Below are 21,545 nucleotides of genomic sequence, written 5' to 3' on the forward strand. Positions count from 1 at the left end.
ATATTGTCTACAATGATTGTTTTCTTGGGTGTTGACCTAAAGTGGACCTTAGCATCAGATAACTATTTTGGCTTATTCTTCCCAATGTGCCTCATTTTGCATTTTTCCAAATTAAATTTCATTGCTATTTGGATGCCCAGTCTTCCAGTTTCCTAAGGTCTTCCTGCAATTTTTCAAATCCGCATGCGTTTTGACTACTTTGAATAGTTTTGTGTCATCTGCAAATTTAATCACCTCACTCATGGTTCTGATTTCCAGATCATTTAAATAGCAGCAGTCCCAGTATGGATCCCTGTGACATTCCACTGTTCACCCTACTTCGTTGTGAAAAATGACCATTTAACCGTACCCTCTCTGTTTTCTATCCAATAACCAATTTCTAATTCACAATATAACATTGCTTCCTATCCCCATGACTCTCTAATTTTCTCAGGAGTCTCTCATTGGGAACTTTGTCAAAAGCTTTCTGAAAATCTAGATATACTATATCAACCGGCTCCCCTTTACTGACATGTTTATTCAAATAAATGAAGCAAATTGGTGAGGCAACACTTCCCTTGGCTGAACCCATGCTCTGTCCCATTAGAGCATATTTATCGATGTGTTCCGTAAATTTATTCCTTATAATAATTTCTACTATTTTGTCTGGCACTGAAATCAGGCTTACCCGGATTACTCCAGGACCCTTTTAAAAAATTGGTGTTAAACATTGGTCACCCCCCAATCTCCAGGTACTACGGGCGATTTTAACAACAGGTTACAGATCAGTAATAGAAGATCAGCAATTTCATGTTTGAGTTCTTTCAGTACTCTAGCATGCATGCCTCTGGTTCAGAATCAAGCTCATTTTCAAAGCACTTAGCCTCCCAAAGTTCCATAGAAACCTATGGAACTTAGCCTCCCAAAGTGCTTTGAAAATATGCCTCTATGTCTTCCAGGTTCACCAAGGTTTCTTTTAGTACAAAGAATTCATTCAGTCTCTCTGGCCTTGTCCACCCCCTTTTGCTCCTTCATCATAATATAACAGTCTCACAGATTCTCTCACATGCTTTCTGCCTCTGATGTATCTGAAAAACTGATGAGTTTTTGCCTCTGTGGCAAATTTCTCTTCATATTCTCTTCTAGCCTTCTTTATCAATGCATTGCATCTAACTTGCCAGTGCTTATATTGCTTCCTATTTTCTTCATTCAGGTACTTTTTCCATTCTTTGAAGAATGTTCTTTTGGCTCTAATAGCCTCTTTCACTTCACTTTTTAACCATGCTGGCTGTCAGATTCTCTTCTTTCGACCTTTGTAAATATGTGGAATGCATCTGGTCTGGGCTTCCAAGATGTCTTTTTTTTTTTAAACAACTTCCGTGCAGTCATTTATTACATCTAGGAATTTTACCTCTCTACCACTCCCTGATGTAACATTTATCCAGTCAATAGTGGAGTAATTGAAATCACCCATTATTATACTGTTGTTAGCTTTCCTAATTTCTTTAAACATTTCTTCATGTACCAGAATATATCTTCCCTTCACAGATGGAATTTCTATCCATAAGGATTCCATGCTGCTATCTGTTTCATGTAGAATGTTTACTGTGTTTGACTCAATTTCTTCTGATGTGGGAACTGAGCACTTTTCACAATATATTTATATTTATAATTTAACTTTAGAATATATGTTTAAGTACATTTTGAAATATTTCTTTGGAAAAGATTTTCACACCTTTAATATACATACATAGTAACATGGAGGGCCATAATCGAGCGGGGCCGGCCATCTCTAACGCCAGCCCCGTCAAGCGGCGTACCTGACTGTATTATCAAAACAAGATGGTTGGCCATCTTTCGTTTCGATAATAAGGTCAGGGCTGGCCAAATCTCAACATTTGGCCTGCCCTTAGAGATCGCCAGCGTTAGAGATGGTTGCCATTGGTTTTCGCTGATAATGGAAACTAATGGTGGCCATCTCAAAACCGGCCAAATCCAAGGCATTTGGTCGTGGGAGGAGCCAGCATTCGTAGTGCACTGGTTCCCCTCACATGCCAGGACACCAACCGGGCACCCTAGGGGGCACTGCAGTGGACTTCACAAATTGATCCCAGGTACATAGCTCCCTTACCTTGTGTGCTGAGCCCCCCAAATTCCCCCCCCCCCACAAAAAAAAACCCACTACCCACAACTGTACACCACTACCATAGCCCCTAGGGATGAAGGGGGGCAACTACATGTGGGTACAGTGGGTTTTGGGGTTTTTTTTTGGAGGGCTCCCATTTACCACTGGGGGGGGGGATGGGCCTGGGTCCGCCTGCCTGAAGTGCACTGCACCCACTAAAACTGCTCCAGGGACCTGCATACTGCTGTGATGGAGCTGGGTATAGCATAGAGGCTGGCAATTTATATATATATTTTTTTGGGTGGGAGGGGGTTGGTGACCACTGGGGGAGTAAGGGGAGCTCATCCCCCATTCCCTCCAGTGGTCATCTGGTTAGTTGGGGCACCTTTTTGAGGCTTGGTCGTGAACAAAAAAGGACCAAGTAAAGTCGGCCAAATGCTCATCAAGGCCAGCTTTCATTTTTCCATTATCGGCCGAAGCCGGCCATCTCTTAACCATGCCCTCATCCCGCCTTCGGTACACTGCCGACACGTCCCCTTGAACTTTCGCGGCTCTGCGACGGAAAGCAGTTGAAGCCGGCCAAAATCGGCTTTCGATTATACCGATTTGACTGGCTTTAGGAGAAGGCCGGCCATCTCCCGATTTGTGTTGGAAGATGACCGGCCTTCTCATTCGAAAATAAGCAGGATAGTAACATAGTACATGATGGCAGAAAAAGACCTGCACGGTCCATCCAGTCTGCCCAACAAGATAAACTCATATGTGCTACTTTTTGTGTATACCTGATATACCTGACCTTGATTTATATCTGCCATTTTCAGGGCACAGACCGTAGAAATCTGCCCAGCACTAGCCCCGCCTCCCACCACCGGTTCTGCCACCCAATCTCTGCTAAGCTTTTGAGGATCCATTCCTTCCGAACAGGATTCCATTATGTTTATTCCACGCATTTTTGAATTCAGATACCATTTTCATCTCCATCACCTCCCGTGGGAGGGCAATTCCAGACTATGAGAGAGGAAGGAGTGCTGCCGGAGGCTCTGGGCCTAGAAGGAAGGAAGGGAGCTGGGCCTGGCTCCTTCCCCAGCCAGAAGGCAAGGCCCTGGGGACATTTCCTCAGGAAACGTCCCCGGTTATGGGGCCTACTGGGCTGAGAAAATCTAAGGCTAAATGGAGCAGTTCCCAGCCCGGGGCTGCTCCGGGGAAGAGAGAAAGGAGCCCCCTGGAACGGAGGGCTCCCAGAGCGGAGGAGGAGGAAGGGAGACCCCCTGACATGTCGCACGAGTTCCTGGAAGAGGGGTGTGCAGACAGCGGACGGGGGAGAAAGCTGGTACAGGTCCCTGAGAAGCAGCGTAAGGGGATGACTGGAGAAGAGGTGATGGAGTTCGGCCAAGAGGTGCAATCGGGCCCAGACCAGACGGAGGGTGAGGAGGAGTGGTCAGAAGGAGGAGGAGGACAACCAAGGGGTGAGCTGGGACCTGGAAAACCCAGCTAGTGGAGTGGTGGAGAGGGTGAGGAAGATCAAGGCCCTGGAGAAAGAATCAGCAGAGCTGGGGAAGAGACTGAAACTGGCCAAGACCATGGGGAAGTTGGCCCCAGTAGAACATAGGAGAGCATAGCAGGAGGAGGAAGTGCGTTTGGCAGTGCAGCTTCAGCGCAAGTAAAAACTGCTGGCTTCCTTTAAAAAAAGTATTGGTAATCCCTTAAGGGAACTTTATATCAATCAAGAAAGAATGGCATCAAACAATGTTACAGCTGCACATTTAACTCAGGAGAAAGAGCCTGGTTCAGCTGTACTGGTTACCCGCCAGCCTGAAGGAGAAGAGGTACCAGGGACCAGCAAACAAAAACATTACAATTCATGAAAGACTTGGCAAGCCAGCCAGGAGTACTTCCTGAAAAGGAAGGCTCCAGAGACAAGGAAGGTGGACTTGCTGCCTGTGAGTCAGCCATACAGTGTAAAGGGAAAAAAGCAGAAAATAAACCATCCTTTAAACATTTTCATATTCTTGAAACTGAAAGAAGAGACTCAGAGGGCAGCTTTTTTTTTCCACACAAGTTGTTGCAGTACCCAACAGTGAGAAGGAAGACAGTTTACCTGAGGAGAGAAAGCAGGAGCACATAGTGGGATCAGCCAGTGCTGAGATTACAGGAGGATTGCAGGACTCAGGCAGGCTGGCTCAGGTGCAAGCAGTGAGCTCCTTGAGTGCAGTGGCAGTTTCTCCTCATCAAGAAGGGTGTGCAGCTGTGCAGATGGAATCTGAGGAACCGTGTCTTGGAGGGAAGAATGGACAGGAGAACTGGTCCAATCCAGAAGCAGAGATAGGAGGTTCTGGTTTAAAGTCGAACCAGAGCCTCGCGCGCGACCTGCTTTCTTCCAGAGTGCAGAGCACCAGGAGAACGTTCAGGACAGTTGGCAGAAGCAGCAGGCCGTCACTTCTTCAGCCCTGGCACAGATGGACAATGGGACTTGTTTAAAAGATAAGGAGAACTCTGGGGAAGGTTTAGGGTTGGATTTACAGGGGAAGGTTTTTTTGACTAATGCTGTTGTGCAGAAGGAAGGTTTAGGAACTCTGCAGCAATAAGTTTGGATGGGGATGAAGGGGTTAGGGGGAAAGGGGGCATGGTGAAGCCAGTAGGGGAGGGGGGGAGTGGAGAAGGGGTAGGTGGGATCAGCAAGGGGGGGGGGATGGAGGAAGGGGACAAGATGGGCAGAGGGACATGGGTGCAAGGAACGGACAGTGGGAGCAAGGGGGTAAATCTTTTGCAGCAGTTACAGGAGGAGGGAGAAGGAAGGTGGTGGATTCTCGGGTAACAGGGCTTGGGGGGGGGGGGGGGCCGTGGGCAGGTTCCAAGGAGGCGGAATGTGGTACAAATCAGATGGGTGGGGGAGGGGGCGATGCCATCCAGAGAGATAGTCTTGAGATTAGTATTGGGGTTGGACTTTTTTCCAGAAGACCTCTATGCGTGTATCCATCCAGTAAACATCCCTGAGTATGATGTGAGTTTTTTTCACGCAAAGAGGAATGGAGGTCTTCTGGGAAAGGTATGAAGGGGTACGGGGGAGGGGGGAGTGGAGAAATTATAAGGTTGTGCCCATTAGCAGACCTGAGTTGGTGCAAGTGACCCTGCTAGTTAGCAACGAGTCTATTTCAGGGGTGGACCTAACATTTTGGCTACAGAGATTTGCGGAATTACGAACCCCACTGGCGAAACTCCCAGACCCCAGTAGAGTATGGGCATGGGGGTGGGGGGCTTTGGTCAGGCTTAAGCAGGTGGGGCAGGTGGTCCAGCATATCCCTTTGGCAGCATTTATAGGGAGAGACCGTATCCTGTGTTTCTACAAGGGGCAGCCACAACAGTGCTTTAAATGTGGGTCTTTTCGGCACTTTAGCATGTCCTGCCCGGCGGTGGCGTACCAAGGGGGGGGGGGGGGGGCGGTGGGGGCGGTCTGCCCCGGTGTCGGCGGATGGGGGGGTGCTCCGTCGTCCCCTGCCACCACCCTGCGTTTTTTTTTTTAATCCATGCAGCGACGCAGGTATCTGCCCTGCTGTGTGCTGTGAAAAAAGAAAATCGCTTCGTTCACTGGCGTCCTTTGCTATGTCCCGCCCTCTTTTGAGGTAACTTCCTATTTCCTCGAGGGCGGGACATAGCGAAGGACGCCAGCGAACGAAGCGATTTTCTTTTTTCACAGCACACAGCAGGGCAGATACCTGCGTCGCTGCATGGATTTAAAAAAAACGCAGGGTGGTGGCAGGAGAAGAGGGCTCTGTCGCTCTCCACGGAGGGGGGGGGGGGGCTCAGATTGGAGAAGGAGGTGGGGGAGCTCAGAGGGGAGAAGGGAATTGTTGAGGGGTGGGGGAGCTGAGAGGGGTTCTCAGAGGGGAGAAGGGAATTGGGGAGGGGTGGGGGGAGATCAGAGGGGTTCTCAGAGGGGAGAAGGGAACTGGAGAGGGGTTCTCAGAGGGAAGAAGGGAATTGGTGAGGGGTGGGGGAGCTGAGAGGGGTTCTCAGAGGGGAGAAGGGAATTGTTGAGGGGTGGGGGAGCTGAGAGGGGTTCTCAGAGGGGAGAAGGGAGCTGAGAGGGGTTCTCAGAGGGGAGAAGGGAATTGGGGAGGGGTGGGGGAGCTCAGAGGGGTTCTAAGAGGGGATAAGGGAATTGGGGAGGGGTGGGGGGAGCTCAGAGGGGTTCTAAGAGGGGAGAAGGGAACTGGAGAGGGGTTCTCAGAGGGAAGAAGGGAATTGGTGAGGGGTGGGGGAGCTGAGAGGGGTTCTCAGAGGGGAGAAGGGAATTGTTGAGGGGTGGGGGAGCTGAGAGGGGTTCTCAGAGGGGAGAAGGGAATTGGGGGAGCTCAGAGGGGTTCTAAGAGGGGATAAGGGAATTGGGGAGGGGTGGGGGGAGCTCAGAGGGGTTCTAAGAGGGGAGAAGGGAACTGGAGAGGGGTTCTCAGAGGGGAGAAGGGAATTGGGGTGGGGGAGCTGAGAGGGGTGCTCACAGGGGAGAAGGGGTCTGAAGCTGGAACTGGGGTCTGACAAGGGGGCAGGAGGGAGAATGGGTCCATGCCTGGGGCAGGTGGGAGAATGGGTCTGGGGCTGAAAAGGGGGATGCAAAGCATGTGGTGGATGAAGGGGGCTGGAACTGGGGGCTGAAAAGGAGGGTATTTGGGATAAGGGGGCTAGTGCTGGAACTGTGGGCTGAAACGGGGCAGGGGCTGAAACTGGGGGCTTTAAAGGGGACAGGGAGATCTGGCTGAGGCTGAGCTCAGGACTGGTGAGAGAAAAGGGCTGGGGTTGAAACTAGGGGCTGAAAAGGGGACAGGGAGAAGTGGCTGGGGGCTGAAGCTCAGGACTGATGGGAGAAAAGGGCTGGGGACTGGTGGGATAGTGGGGCTGAAAAGGGGGGCACGTGGGAGATGTGGGCTGGAACTAGGGGCAGGTGGAACTGGGGGCTGAAAAGAGGGGGCAGAGAGAGAAGGGACAGACCCTGGATGGAAGTGGGGAGCGTGAGGGAGGGCAGACCCTGGATGGATGGGAGAGGGAGGGCAGACGGATTGAAGGGGCAGAGAGAAAGGGCAGATGGTGGGTGGAAGGGGGAGAGAGAAAGAGGGCAGACTGGGGCAAATGGTGGATGGAAGGGAGAGAGAGGGCAGACAGTGGATGGAAGGGACATTAGAGAGGGCAGACACTGGATGGCAGAGAGAGAGCAAAGACAGATCCTGGATGGAAGGAAGACAGTGAAAAGAAGATGAGGAAAGCAGAAACCAGAGAAAAACTGTAAATATATATTTTTATTATTTTGCTTTAGGATATAGTATTGTAGCTGTGTTGTTTATAAATAGAACATGTAAATAAGGTAATCTTTTTATTGGACTAATTTTAATACATTTTGACTTAACTTTCAGAGAACAAAACCCCCTTCCTCAGGTCAGGATAGGATACTTTAACAGCACTATACTGTACTGACCTGAGGAAGGAGATTTTGGCCTCTGGAAGCTAAATGTATTAGTCCAATAAAATGGTATTATTTTATTTTCTGTATTTGTTTTATTTCTATTTGTTAATTTGTAAAGTGGTGATTGGTATTTGTTAGTGTTTTCAAATTTACATCTGCTGTCTTTATATTTTGCACAGTACTAGGGGACATTTTCTGTTTCTGTGGTGTTGCATTGTATGCAGAGTCTGGCATTGGGGGTTCAGTTTAATTTTTGTCTAAATAGAAAGTTTATGATTACTTATTCTATAGTGGATTAGGGTGTATCTGTGTTTGTGAAAAAGACATGGCTTTCGGTTGGCATTGACTGCAGGATCGATGATCTGTACTAATCTGTCTGTTTTTGTTTTACAATAGGTGAATTGATGTTCTAGTGCTCACTGTAGTGTTTAAGATGCTTTCCTTTTCCTTGTGTGACTGGTAGAAATTACTGCTTATGATATGCTAGAATTGCTCTATAGGTCCTGAGTGTTTTGTATTCTCGGTATGCCTAGTACTGGATTTGGGAGGGGGGGGGGGTGTTAAAAAATGACCGGCCCCGGGTGTCAACTACCCTAGGTACGCCACTGCTGCCCGGTACTGCAGTGTGCCAAATGTGGTAGCAAGGACCATGTCACAGAGCATTGTGCCTCCATATGATGTAATCTTTGTGGGGGTTTGGGGCACATGTTTAGGGATTGCCCAGCGGCTTTCCATAATGGGGGACTGGAAGGTACTTCAGTTCAGGAGGAGAGGGGAGTGGGGAGGGCTGCCAAAGTCAGAGTACAGAGGAAGGGAGGTAGGGGATAGGGGGAGAAATAGGTGATAGGGGGAGGGAGGGAGTACAGGTGGGAGGTAAAGGGCAGGAAGAGGAGGAGGAAGGGGGATGGGTGCAGGTCTCCAAAAGGCAGAGGGGAGCAAAGGAGAAGGGGGGGGGGGAGAAACAGGTTAGTTTGGGGAGGGAGGTTGTCCAAGGGCTGGAAGTGGGGAATCGATTTCAAGGTTTGGAAGTGGAAGAGAGGGGGGAGGTGGCAGAAGGAAGGAAGGAAGGAAGGGGGGGGAGGGCCACGGGGGGGGGGGGGGCAGTAAGAGGAGATCAGGGGGAGAGTTAGAGGGAGGGAAGGGGGAGAAGAAGGGGGGAGGTTTCAAAGGGAAGGGGTCATCAGGAGGGAAGGGGGGAAGTGGAGGGGGAGTGTATGGAAGGTGGGGGGACGCGGACATCTGTCAGGAGTAAGGGCTCCCGGGAGCAAGAGCAGGGAGAGGAAGGGGCAGTTGTAGAGGAAATAGAGGTGGAAGGTGTGCAGGGAGGGGGGTTAAAGGGATCTACTACTACTACTAAACATTTCTAAAGCGCTACTAGGGTTACGCAGCGCTGTACAATTTAACATGGAAGGACAGTCCCTGCTCAAGGAGCTTACAATCTAAAAGACAGGTGTACAATCTAAAGACAAGTGTACAATCTAAAAGACAAGTGTAGCGTCAATCTGATAGGGCAGATAGATTGGGGGGCATACTATATTTCTCGAAAGGTTAGGTGCCGAAAGCAGCATTGAAGAGGTGAGTTTTAAGCAGAGATTTGAAGATAGGTAGGGAGGGGGCTTGGCATAGGGGTTGAGGAAGGTTGTTCCAGGCATAGGGTGAGGCAAGGCAGAATGAGCGGAGCCTGGAGTTGGAAGTGGTGGAGAAGGGTACTGAAAGGAGGGATTTGTCCTGTGAGCGGAGGTTACGGGTGGGAACATAGGGGGAGATGAGGGTAGAAAGGTAGTGAGGAGCTGCAGACCGGGTGCATTTGTAGGTAAGGAGGAGAAGCTTGAATTGTATGCGGTATCTGATCGGAAGCCAGTGAAGTGACTTGAGGAGAGGGGTGATATGAGTATATCGGTTCTGGCAGAATATAAGACGTGCGGCAGCGTTCTGAACGGAATGAAGGGGGGATAGATGGCTAAGTGGGAGGCTGGTGAGGAGTAAGTTGCAGTAGTCAAGGCGAGAGGTAATGAGAGCGTGGATGAGAGTTCGTGTGGTGTGCTCAGAGAGGAAAGGGCGAATTTTGCTGATGTTGAAGAGGAAGAAGCGACAGGTCTTGGCAGTCTGTTGGATATGTGCAGAGAAGGAGAGGGAGGAGTCGAAGATGACTCCGATGTTGCGGGCAGACGGGATGGGGAGGATGAGGGTGTTATCAACTGAGATAGAGAGTGGAGGAAGTGGGTTTAGGTGGAAAGACGAGGAGCTCGGTTTTGGACATGTTCAGCTTCAGGTGGCGGTTGGACATCCAGGCAGCAATGTCGGATAAGCAGGCCGATACCTTGGCCTGGGTCTCCGTGGTGATGTCTGGTGTGGAGAGATATAGCTGGGTGTCATCAGCATAAAGATGATACTGAAAACCATGAGATGAGATCAGTGAGCCTAGGGAAGAGGTGTAGATTGAGAAGAGAAGGGGTCCAAGGACAGATCCCTGGGGAACTCCAACAGATAGTGGGATGGGAGTGGAGGAAGATCCATGAGAGTGTACCCTGAAGGTGCGGTGGGAGAGATAAGAGGAGAACCAGGAGAGGACAGAGCCTTGGAACCCAAAAGAGGACAGTGTGGCAAGAAGTAAATCATGATTGACAGTGTCCAACGCGGCGGATAGATCGAGGATGAGGATGGAATAGTGGCCTCTGGATTTGGCGAGGAGCAGGTCGTTGCAGACTTTAGAGAGTGCTGTTTCTGTTGAGTGTAGAGGGCGAAAACCGGATTGAAGTGGATCGAGGATGGCATGAGAGGAGAGAAAATCAAGGCAGCGGCTGTGAACGGCGCGCTCAAGTATTTTGGAAAGGAAGGGTAGGAGAGAGATGGGGCAGTAGTTGGAGGGGCAGGTAGGGTCAAAGTGATGGTTTTTTTTAGGAGAGGTGTGACTACGGTGTGCTTGAAGGTGTCAGGGACAGTTGCAGTGGAGAGAGAAAGGTTAAGGATGCGACAGATGGAGGGGGTGACAGTATGGGAGATGGTGTTAAGTAGGTTGGTGGGGATGGGATCGGAGGAACAGGTGGTGCATTTCGAGGAGGAAAGAAGGCGGGAGGTTTCATCCTCGGTGATCTCAGGAAAGGAGGAGAAAGAGGCCTGGGTTGGTTGGTTGTGGGAGAGGGTTAAAGGGTGAAGAGGAGGTGGTGGCTTGGTAGTGAACTCAAGGTTGATCTTTTGCACCTTGTCACGGAAGTAGTCAGCCAATGATTGAGGAGAGAGTGAAGGGGGAGTGGGAGCGGGGGGCAATTTGAGGAGGGAGTTAAGGGTGGTGAAGAGACGATGAGGGTTGGAGCTGAGAGAATTGGTCAATTGGATGTAATAGTCCTGTTTTGCAAGGAATAGGGAGTAATGGAAGGAGGATAGCATGAATTTGTAGTGAAGGCAGTCTGAATGGGTACAAGATTTCCTCCAGAGGCGCTAAGCGGATCGGGTGCAGGAGCGAAAGTAACGGATGCAAGGGGTCAGCCAAGGCTGGGGATTAGTACGCTTTGTGGGACGGGAGGTGGATGGAGCGAGGGTGTCCAAAGCAGAGGAGAGAGCAGCATTGTAAGCGGAGACCGCTTTGTCTACAGTCTCAGAGGATATGATGGAGGGGAGGAGATTAGAGATACTAAAGGATAAAGTGTGGGGGGGGGGGGGGTCAATAGCCTGGAGATTCCTGGAGGTGGTGGTTAAAGTTGGACGGGGCAGGGGGGGTGAAGAAGTGTGAATGTGATCAGGTGATGATCGGAGAGAGGAAGAGCAGAAGCGTGGAAATTGGAGGGTGAGCCGGAGGAGGAGAGGACGAGGTCAAGACAATGGCCGTCACGGTGAGTAGGGGTGGTGGAGCACAGCTGGAGGTTGAAGGAGGATGTTAGGGTGAGGAACTTAGAAGCGTTAGGGTCGGATGGGTCATCAGCGTGAATGTTAAAGTCTCCGAGAATGAGGGACGGAGATGAGGGTTCAAGAAAGACGGAAAGCCAAGCATCAAAGTCGGTGAGGAAGGAAGAGAAGGATTTATCTGGGGGGCGGTAGATGACTGCGACTCTGAGTGGCAGCGGGTAGAATAGCCTGATGGAGTGGGCTTCAAAGAATGAGAAGCAGTGAGACTGCGGTAGGGGGAGGGGTTGGAAACTACAGGAGGGCGAGAGTAGTAGCCCAACGCCTCCACCGCGGCCAACTGGGCGGGGAGTGTGGGAGAAGAGAGAACCTCCATGGCAGAGGGCCGCGACTGAGGCAGAGTCTTCCGGGGAGATCCAGGTTTCGGTTAGGGCGAGCAGTTGAAGGGAGCGAGAGATGAAGAGATCGTGGGTGAAGGGCAGTTTGTTGCAGACTGAGTGGGCATTCCACAAGGCGCATGAGAAGGGGAGGGAGGAGGGGAATAGAGACATCCCGGAATCGTTCGCATGGATAGGACGGGGACAGGTGAGGGGGACCTGGATTAGGGTTAATGTCTCCCGCGGATAGCAGGAGGAGGAGCAAGAGAATGCGGAGGAGGGTGGGGGAGATCGGGCGGCGAAGGTGACGAAGACGGGGTGTACTTAGGAGGAATGGGGATGGGTTAATGGCAGGAAGGAAGTGTTGAAGGTTAAGAGCTAGGAAGGAGGAGGGGGACAAGAGGGATGGTGAGGTGGTGGGGGATGAGGGTGAATAGGGTATTGCCGTGGCGGGCAGGACGGGAGGGCAGCGAGTTCTAGTGGTAGACAGTGGGAGTGGGGGGGGAAAGAAGATTAGGAAGGGACAGGGCAAGGAAGAGAACGTGGACAGGGGCCATAAGTAGTGACTGAGGTGTAACAGGTGACTATGTAGTGACTGAGGTGTTAAGCAGTTAACAGGTGTTAACAGGTGACTATGTAGTGACTGAGGTGTTAAGCAGATAGATAGAGCTGGAAAGCTGGGTTTTGGACTGGTGAGTAGGTAAGTCAATGGCTGAGAGGCTCGCAAGCAGGCAGGCAGGTTACTCGATGTGTTAACAGGCAGTCAGGTAGCAGCTGGAACAAGCGGTCAGGAACAAGCTGGGATAGATGGACAGGAGCAAGCTGGAACAAGCCGGAACAAGTGGGAACAAGCAGGAACACATGGACTGTGTCATGATGAGCAGACGGACAGGCTGGAACAAGCCGGGGCAAGCAGGAACAGATGGACTGTGACGAGCTGGACCAGAAGATGACAGAACAACAGGATATGCTGAGAAGGATGGATTGGAACACGCTGGAACAGACGGACTGGAACAAGCTGGGTCGTGCAGGAACGAATGGACTGGAACAAGTTGGAACAGTCGGGCTGGAATGGACGGACTGGAACAAGTTAGAGCAGATTGGGATGGACGGACTGGAACAAGCTGGAGCAGGCTGGAACAAGCTGGAACAACAAGTTGGAACATGCTGGGAAGGCTGGAGCAGATGAACTGGAACAAGTTGGAACAGACGGACTGGAGCAGGCTGGAACACACTTGAGCCGGAGGAATGGAACAAGCAGGGGGTAAGCTGGATCGGCGGACTGGAACAAGCTGGGATGAGGAGGACTGGAACACGCTGGAGCAGATGGATTGGAGCAAGTGGGGAGAGTCTGGATCAGGCGGACTGGACCACACTGGAACAAGCCGGGGGTAAGCTGGATCGGCGGACTGGAACAAGCTGGGATCAGGAGGACTGAAACGAGCTGGAAGATGCTGGAGCAGATGGATTGGAGCAAGCAGGGAGAAGCTGGATCAGGCGGACTGGAACAAGCAGGGGGAAAGCTGGATCTGCGGACTGGAAAGCAGGGGGAAAGCTGGATCTGTGGACTGGAACAAGCTGGGATCAGGAGGACTGGAACAAACTGGAACACGTTTCACACATTTTTCTGCCTAGAAATCCAGTCATGTACTCAGAGCTCTCCCAAACATCTTTCCTCCAGTGCCTTCAGCCCCTCCTCTGCACCCCCGATCACAGGGGGACGGGGAGGGGGGGGGGGGGGAAGTGAAGAAGAAAAAGGAGAGGAAGAAAGAAAGGGGGAGGACGGGGGGGGGGGGGGCATTTGAATTCGGAGTCCGAGATTGGGCAGAGGAAGAAATAGAAACGGACGATGAGGGGCAGGCGGCAGAGGATGGGTTAGGACAGAGGGCAGTGGGACAGGACGGGGTGGTACAGAGGAGCCATAACCTTGGATGATGGCAGGAATTCTGTTGTTCTTCACCACACTAAATGTGGCAAGTGTTGCCTCCCAGAGGGCGCAAGTGGTGGCCTCTCTAAGATTTCTGCTGATTGTTTTTTGTTGCAAGAAACAAGGCTGCAGATGTTGGATGCAGTCAGGCGAGCACAGCGGGCCTGGAGATGGGGGCCCTCCATTTGGGGGTTGGCAGGGGAAAGATATGGGGGGGGGGGGGTAGGAATCTTGTTCAAAACACATAGGGTGGTAATACAGAGGGTGGTAGAATTAGGCATCGGGACGTGTTTGGTTTTGGATGTATTGTTGCACGGGGTGGCAGTACGGATAGTTAACATTTATGGGCCACAGAGTAAAAGAGGGCGCACCTTGTTGTTTGGGAAAATTAAGCCATATTTGTACACATCTCGGCAGGTGGTATGGGGGGGGGGGATTTTAATACTATTTTAAGGAAACAGGATAGTGGGGGGAAAATGGCACGGGTAAGATATGATGGGGTGCGGTTAGGGGGCATCATGAAGGGTGCGGGTTTGGTGGATGTGCACGTGGAACACTTAGCGGATAGGGAAGGGTTTACATTCACTAGGTGGGTTTGTAGGAGCAGAATAGATAGGTTTTTAGTATGGAAAGGGGCCTGAGGGCAGGGGCCTCGGTTGGTGTGGAATTTTCTGACCACAAGCTGGTATTGATAGCAGTTGGAGGGTTAGGGGCTCACAGGCCGGGACGGGGTCTCTGGAGACTCAACTTGAGTTGGTTGGAGGAGGAAAAGGTTCAGGAGGAGTATCATGACTTTGTAAAAGACCAAATATCGATCCAAGGTCTCTTCTCGATCGGGGAATGGTGGAAGGTGGTGAAATGGCGCACTAGGTTTTTCTTTGTACAGCAAGCCAAAAGGAAGGGAAGGGAGATGACCCGGCTGGGGATAGTGATTAAACAACAGAGAGACTATTTGATCTCTCGGGGAGGGAGGACATAGAAACACTGCAAGCAGAGTTAGAAAAGGTACAATACAATAGGTACTCCTCGTTGGAAGTATGAAAGGGATTTTGGGAAGTTGTTTAGCCCAGATCCCTTTGCATGCTGCAGAGAGAAGGGAGCGTAGGATGGTGAGCAGTCTGCAGGACGTAACAGGAGTGGTGAGGGATTCAAGGAAAGGGATTCTGAGGGTGGTGGGAGAGCACTTTGAACATTTTTTTCAGATAGGCATTTAGATAAGGATAGAATGGGGACATATATAGAGGACATGCCGGGGGTGGGAAAGTGGGGGGCCCATCTTCAGGTCCTGGACACTGCAGGAAGTGGAGGCCATTGGGGCCTTGCGGAAAAAGACTTCACCGGGGCCGGATGGGCTCCCGGCAGAGTTTTACCAGAAGTTCAAATACTTGGTAGCTCCGATTCTGTTAGATGTCTGGGAGGGAGCACAGCAGCAGGGTTCTTTGCCACCATCCTTGGGAGAGTCCGCCTTGATTCTCCTCAGTAAAGGGAAGGATCCCGGGCTTCTGACAAACTGGCGGCCCATAGCACTGCTAAACAGCGACCGTAAAGTCTTTGCCCATATGCTTTTAAAGCATATGGGGCAGGTGTCGGGGGAGGTGCTGGCACCCTCGCAAGGTTGTGGGGTGCCGGGAAGAGGGGATACTTGAGGCAGCAGCATGGGTTTGGGAGGGTTTTGAGCAGAGCCGGGTAGATGAGGAAGGGAGGTTGATGGTCGCCCTGGACCAGGAGAAATTCCTGGGAATTCCTTTGGGGAGTTTTACTCTGCTACGGGTTTCCCAGGGGATGGTGGCACAACTCCGTGTGTTATACACCAAGGTGCAGTGCTTTCCTCTGGTGAACGGATGGAAGGGTAAGGGGTTTGAGGTGACAGCAGGGGTTCGGCAGGGGTGTCCCTTGAGGCCCTTGCTTTACGCCTTTGCAATAGATCCGTTTATCAGGCGTTTGGAGCAGGGTGGGGAAGAGGGACTTCGGGGGGGTGGAGGTGAGCACGGGGAACGATTTACGGGTGGTGGCATACGTGGATGATATCACGGTATGGGTAGCGGATAGGGGGGAAGTGGAACAGTTAAAGGACATGGTTTCACAATATTCACAGGCAAACGGGTCACAGGTAAGCCATCAGAAAAGTAACAGTTTGTGGCTAGGACCAGTGGGGTCGGGATTTGAATTGGGGGGAGCATTTCCACACACAGGGAAGGAGCTGCGGGTTTTGGGGGTCCACTTTAGGTTGGGGGATTATGCCATATGGAATTGGGAGCAGAAAATTCAGGAGGCCAAGGTAAGGGTAGAAAGGTGGAAGGGCTGGAAGATGCAGATGAAGGACCGGGTTCAGCTGATTAAATCCCACATAGTGCCGTTTTTTTTTGTTTCTTAGTTATATTTGTTTGTTACCTGAGAAATGTTACACTGTGCTTTACAGTGTGCTTTTTCAGATGTGGGGTAATCGGCTGAACCCAGTGAAACGGAACATCACATATCTGCCTAGGAAGGAAGGGGGAGTAGGGATGGTAAACCCAGAGCTGTTTTTCAGCGCTATATCCCTCCAATTTAACCTGGGACGAGCAGTGGGTAGTGACCCCCTCCCCCAGGGTGGGCGTCCAGAATTCTCCAGTGGTGGGGAAGATCTTGGGTTCCTTGGTTGGGTGGGGGGGGAGAGTGGTGGCTTTAAGGACAGGGGCCCCGGAGGGGGTGAGTTATTATAAGACCATGACCAAGTTAGTACGGTTGTGGGGCATTTTGGTGGAGGAACTTAAAGCAGGGAAGAGGGGGGTGTGGAAGGATAGGGTGCGTGCCCAGCGGTTTGCATCACAGTTGGTACTCAGTGATGCTCCTGGGCCTGTAGTCCGGCAGGGCCTGAGGTTGGTGACGTCAGAAAGGATCCTACATAAGTACAGGGACATCGCGTGGCTGTCCTTTCATGGGAAGCTTTATGTACAGGACTGTACAGGATCGAGATTGTCCGAGGGGGGAATGAATAGGACAGGAAGAAACGATGGACCATTTTTTGAGGTTCTGTCCTTTTTCAGTTGCAGTAGCTGACAGGGTGGTCTCCTTACTGAGCATCCCGTCCTTTTGGCTGTATACTTAGGCCGACTGGGTGTATGGGAGGGCGCAAGTATATGGGCAGCTGGAGCCAGTGACGGGGTTCCTAATCTCAGTTATTATCATGTTCCACCTCTGGATGGCGCGCTGCGGAGTCTCCCTGTGCCAGGAATATAGGTCTGTGGAGAAGGTTAGCTGGGATGTGGTTAGGGCAGTCCAGGAGGTTGAAAGGTGGGAGCGGGTGGGGGTTGGTACTACTGCTCGGTGGTGGAAACATGTACGGTTGAAACCACCATGAATCATTTGTTTTCGTGGGTGTGGAGTTTTATTAGGGGTTTGGGGGGGGGGGGGGAGGATTGGTTTTTTTTGTGTATATATGTACATAATTTGATATTCTGTTTAATATATTTTTGATACCATGGTTATTATTCTTGTTATCCGATTTATAAATAACAGAGTTCTCCAAGTATCCACCACTCTCTCCGTGAAAAAATACTTCCTGACATTTTTTGTCTGCCCCTCTTCAATCTCATTTCATGTCCTCTAGTTCTACCGCCTTCCCATCTACGGAAAAGGTTCGTTTGTGGATTAATACCTTTCAAATATTTGAACGTCTGTATCATATCACCCCTGTTTCTCCTTTCCTCCAGGGTATACATGTTCAGGTCAGCAAGTCTCTCCTCATACGCCTTGTAACGCAAATCCCATACCATTCTTGTATATTTTCTTTGCACCGCTTCAATTCTTTTTATATCCTTAGCAAGATACGGCCTCCAAAACTGAACACAATACTCCAGGTGGGGCCTCACCAACGACTTATACAGGGGCATCAACACCTCCTTTCTTCTGCTGGTCACACCGCACTCTATACAGCCTAGCAACCTTCTAGCTACGGCCACTGTTTTGTCGCCTTCAGATCCTCAGATACTATCACTCCAAGATCCCTCTCCCCGTCCGTACATATCAGACTCTCATTACCTAACACATACGTCTCCCGTGGATTTCTACTCCCTAAGTGCATCACTTTGCATATAATTGAATTAAGGGGTATAAGTTTATTTGCATTATTTCCTATCTATATATTTTGTGATCAATTTCTTCTTCAACATATAGCAGAACCTCACCTCCAATTTGATCCACTCTATCATTGTGATATAATTTGAACCCTGCTAACTCAGTGTGCCATTGATTGTCTTCCATCCACCAAGTCTCTGAGATGCCTATATCATCTACCTCTTCATTTAGTGCTATATACCCTAACTCTCCCATCTCATTTTTTAGGCTTCTAGCATTTGTATACAGACACTTCAAACTGTGGATTTTTTTCATTGCCTCTACAAGCTGCTTGGTAATCGACAGGGACAATGTTCATCCTTTACTTTGCTCTCCCCTTAAACACTCTTAGCTTTATTTTGAATTGTTAAAACCTCTCTATTGGGATTCCCTAAATGTCCTGTTTCAATAGTATCCTTTAAGGATACTCCACATGAACCATGCTCCCATAGATGACTGTCGGCACCCCCCCCCCCCCCCCCCCCACACACTCACCATTTTAGTTTAAAAGCTGCTCTATTTTCTTTTTAAATGTTAACTACTACTACTTAGCGTCAACAGCCTATTTCCTTCCCAGTTAAGGTAGAGTCTATCCCTTTTGGAATAGGCTCCCCATTTCCCAGAATGTTGCCCAGTTCTTAACACATCTAAAACCCTCATCCCTGCACCATCGTTCCAATCACGCATTAAGAAATTGGAGGTCTGTCTCTTGGGTTCTGCATGTGGATTGGGGAGCATTTCCAAAGCTGCTACCCTGGGAGGATCTGCATTTCAGCTTTCTACCTAAATTTGGCTTTCAGAACCTACTACTACTATTATTAATCATTTCTATAGCACTACTAGATGTATGCAGCACTGTGTACATTATAGAGGTACATCTAGAGGTAGGAACTCCTTTGTTCTAAACGGCAGTTATTTTTCTTTTCCTTGGCTGCTGGAGAGTTAGCTCATCCAGTGACCTAGTTTTAAACTGAAACCTTTTCTAGAGGTAGGAACTCCTTTGTTCTAAACGGCAGTTATTTTTCTTTTCCTTGGCTGCTGGAGAGTTAGCTCATCCAGTGACCTCAATTAAGTGATAATTAAGGGTGGGGGAAGTAGAATACTTGCATAGGTTGCTGAATCAGTTTAAAAGAGCCTGTTCAAAAGAGGCCCCTTAGATTCAAAAGTATATAAAGAGGAAAGGTCCCACTGAACTTTCTTTCTGAGAAGTTCTGAGAGAAGAGGACATTTCTCTGGTAAGTGAACGCTACTTTGCTTTGTGCTTTGGGAACTTAAAGATTGGGGTTTAAAGGAGGAATTGTAGGTTAGTGTTAGGCAAAATTAAAAAGCAAATTTCAACAGCTAATCTCCATAGTCTTTTCCACTTAGTTTTAAAAGCTTTGTACCACAGCATTAACAGACCCATCCCACCCCTAGGACAACTCCTCATTTATAGTCAGTTAGTGTAATTAGGGTAACAAGCAAGGAGTGCTCTTATAGAGTTTTAAATACATTTCATCACCATCTAAGAAGAAAATACTAAATAAATCATACAATATACTATATAAAGTAAAAGACACTTTTATATTAGGCTAATATCCTTAATACTGTAGCAAGTTTTAACTTATTGAAAAACTCAAAAACACTAAGATGGAGTCAGCAGTCCAGCAGCGAGAGGGGTGCTATCCAGTCTTTTGCATTGAGTGTCACATGTATGATTATCTCCCAGTTGGTGAGATGTCATATGTTTGCGCCCGATGCAAAGAGCTCCTAGCTCTTAGAGAACGTGTCCATTCTCTTGAGGCTAGAGTAGCAGACTTGGTGGAGCTGAGGGAGACAGAGAGGTACATAGAGGAGACCTACAGGGATGTTGTAGAGAAGTCCCACCTCCAGTCTAGTAGCCCTTGTGCTACCTTGGAGGAGGGAGGTCTCCTAGAAGGAGAGCATCACCATGGTGAAGTAGGAAGTACTCCTGTAGCCAGGACCTGCCCACCAGGGGATGTACTATCTTCTCGCACCGAGGATATGTCTCCAAGTGCTGCCCGGGAGGGAAAGGTTAGGACAGCTGTTGTAGCTGGTGATTCGATCATTAGGCATATAGATAGCTGGGTGGCTGGTGGACGTGAGGATCGCCTGGTGACTTGCCTGCCTGGTGCGAAGGTGGCGGACCTCACGCGTCACCTAGATAGGATTTTAGATAGTGCTGGGGAGGAGTCCGCTGTCTTGGTACATGTGGGTACCAATGACATAGGAAAATGTGGGAGAGAGGTTCTGGAAGCCAAATTTAGGCTCTTAGGTAGAAAGCTCAAATCTAGATCCTATAGGGTAGCATTTTCTGAAATGCTACCTCTGTTCCACGTGCAGGGCCCAAGAGACAGGCAGAGCTCCAGAGTCTCAATGCATGGATGAGACGATGGTGCAGGGAGGAGGGTTTTAGATTTGTTAGGAACTGGGCAACATTCTGGGGAAGGGGGAGCCTATTCCGAAAGGATGGGCTCCACCTTAACCAGGGTGGGACCAGGCTGCTGGCATCGGCATTTAAAAAGGAGATAGAGCAGCTTTTACACTAGAAATGGGGGGAAGGCCGACAGTCGCTCAAAAGCGCATGGTTCGGGAAAAGGTATCTTGCAAAGATACCTCACAAACAGGGAAGATAGGGTTTCTGGATAGTGAGGTTGCACAACAGACCGTGGTAGACCAGGTGCCCTTAAATACAACTAAAGATCAGACAAAAGATGTCAAATCAATAGTGTCAGGTACTAAGCATCATGCAAATAAGAACAACAAACATACTCTGAAATGTCTATATGCAAATGCTAGGAGTCTAAGAAATAAGATGGGAGAGTTGGAATATATTGCACTAAACGAAAAATTGGATATAATAGGCATTACTGAGACCTGGTGGAAGGAGGATAACCAGTGGAACACTGTCATACCGGGGTACAAAGTATATCGTAGTGATAGGGTGGACCGGACTGGTGGAGGGGTAGCATTGTATATTAACGAGAGCCTTGACTCAGATAGATTACAAATTCAGCAGGACACAAATCACACCTTTGAATCATTGTGGGTTGAAATTCCATGTATAAAAGGGAAAAAAAAACGGTGATAGGAGTGTACTACCGTCCGCCTCGCCAGGATGAGCAGGTAGACACAGAAATGATAAAAGAAATCAGAGACGCGAACAAAATGGGCAATGTGATAATAATGGGTGACTTCAATTATCCAAATATAGACTGGGTAAATGTAACATCGGGACATGCTACAGAGATACAATTCCTTGATGAAATCAAGGACAGCTTTATGGAGCAACTGGTGCAGGAGCCGACGAGAGAAGGAAAAATTCTAGACTTGGTCCTTAGTGGAGCGCATGATCTGGTGAGGGACGTTATGGTACTGGGGCCGCTTGATAACAGTGACCATAATATGATCAGTTTTGATATCGACCTTGAAGTAACTGTACACAGAAAGTCAAATACGTTAGCGTTTAACTTTAAAAAAGGAGACTATGATAAAATGAGAAGAATAGTAAAAAAAAAAAAACTTAGGAGGGCAACTGAGAGAGTAAAAACTGTACAACAGGCGTGGACGCTGTTCAAAAATACCATCCTGGAGGCCCAGGCCATACATATTCAGCGAATTAGAAAAGAAAGACGGAACTCCAAAAGACAGCCGGCCTGTTTGAAAAGTGAGGTGAAGGAAGCTATTAGGGCTAAAAGAAACGCCTTCAGAAAATGGAAGAAGGAACCGTCTGAAAATAACAAGAAGCAG

The sequence above is a fragment of the Microcaecilia unicolor genome, chromosome 2 (genome assembly GCF_901765095.1).
Source record: "Microcaecilia unicolor chromosome 2, aMicUni1.1, whole genome shotgun sequence".
Taxonomy (NCBI): Eukaryota; Metazoa; Chordata; class Amphibia; order Gymnophiona; family Siphonopidae; genus Microcaecilia; species Microcaecilia unicolor.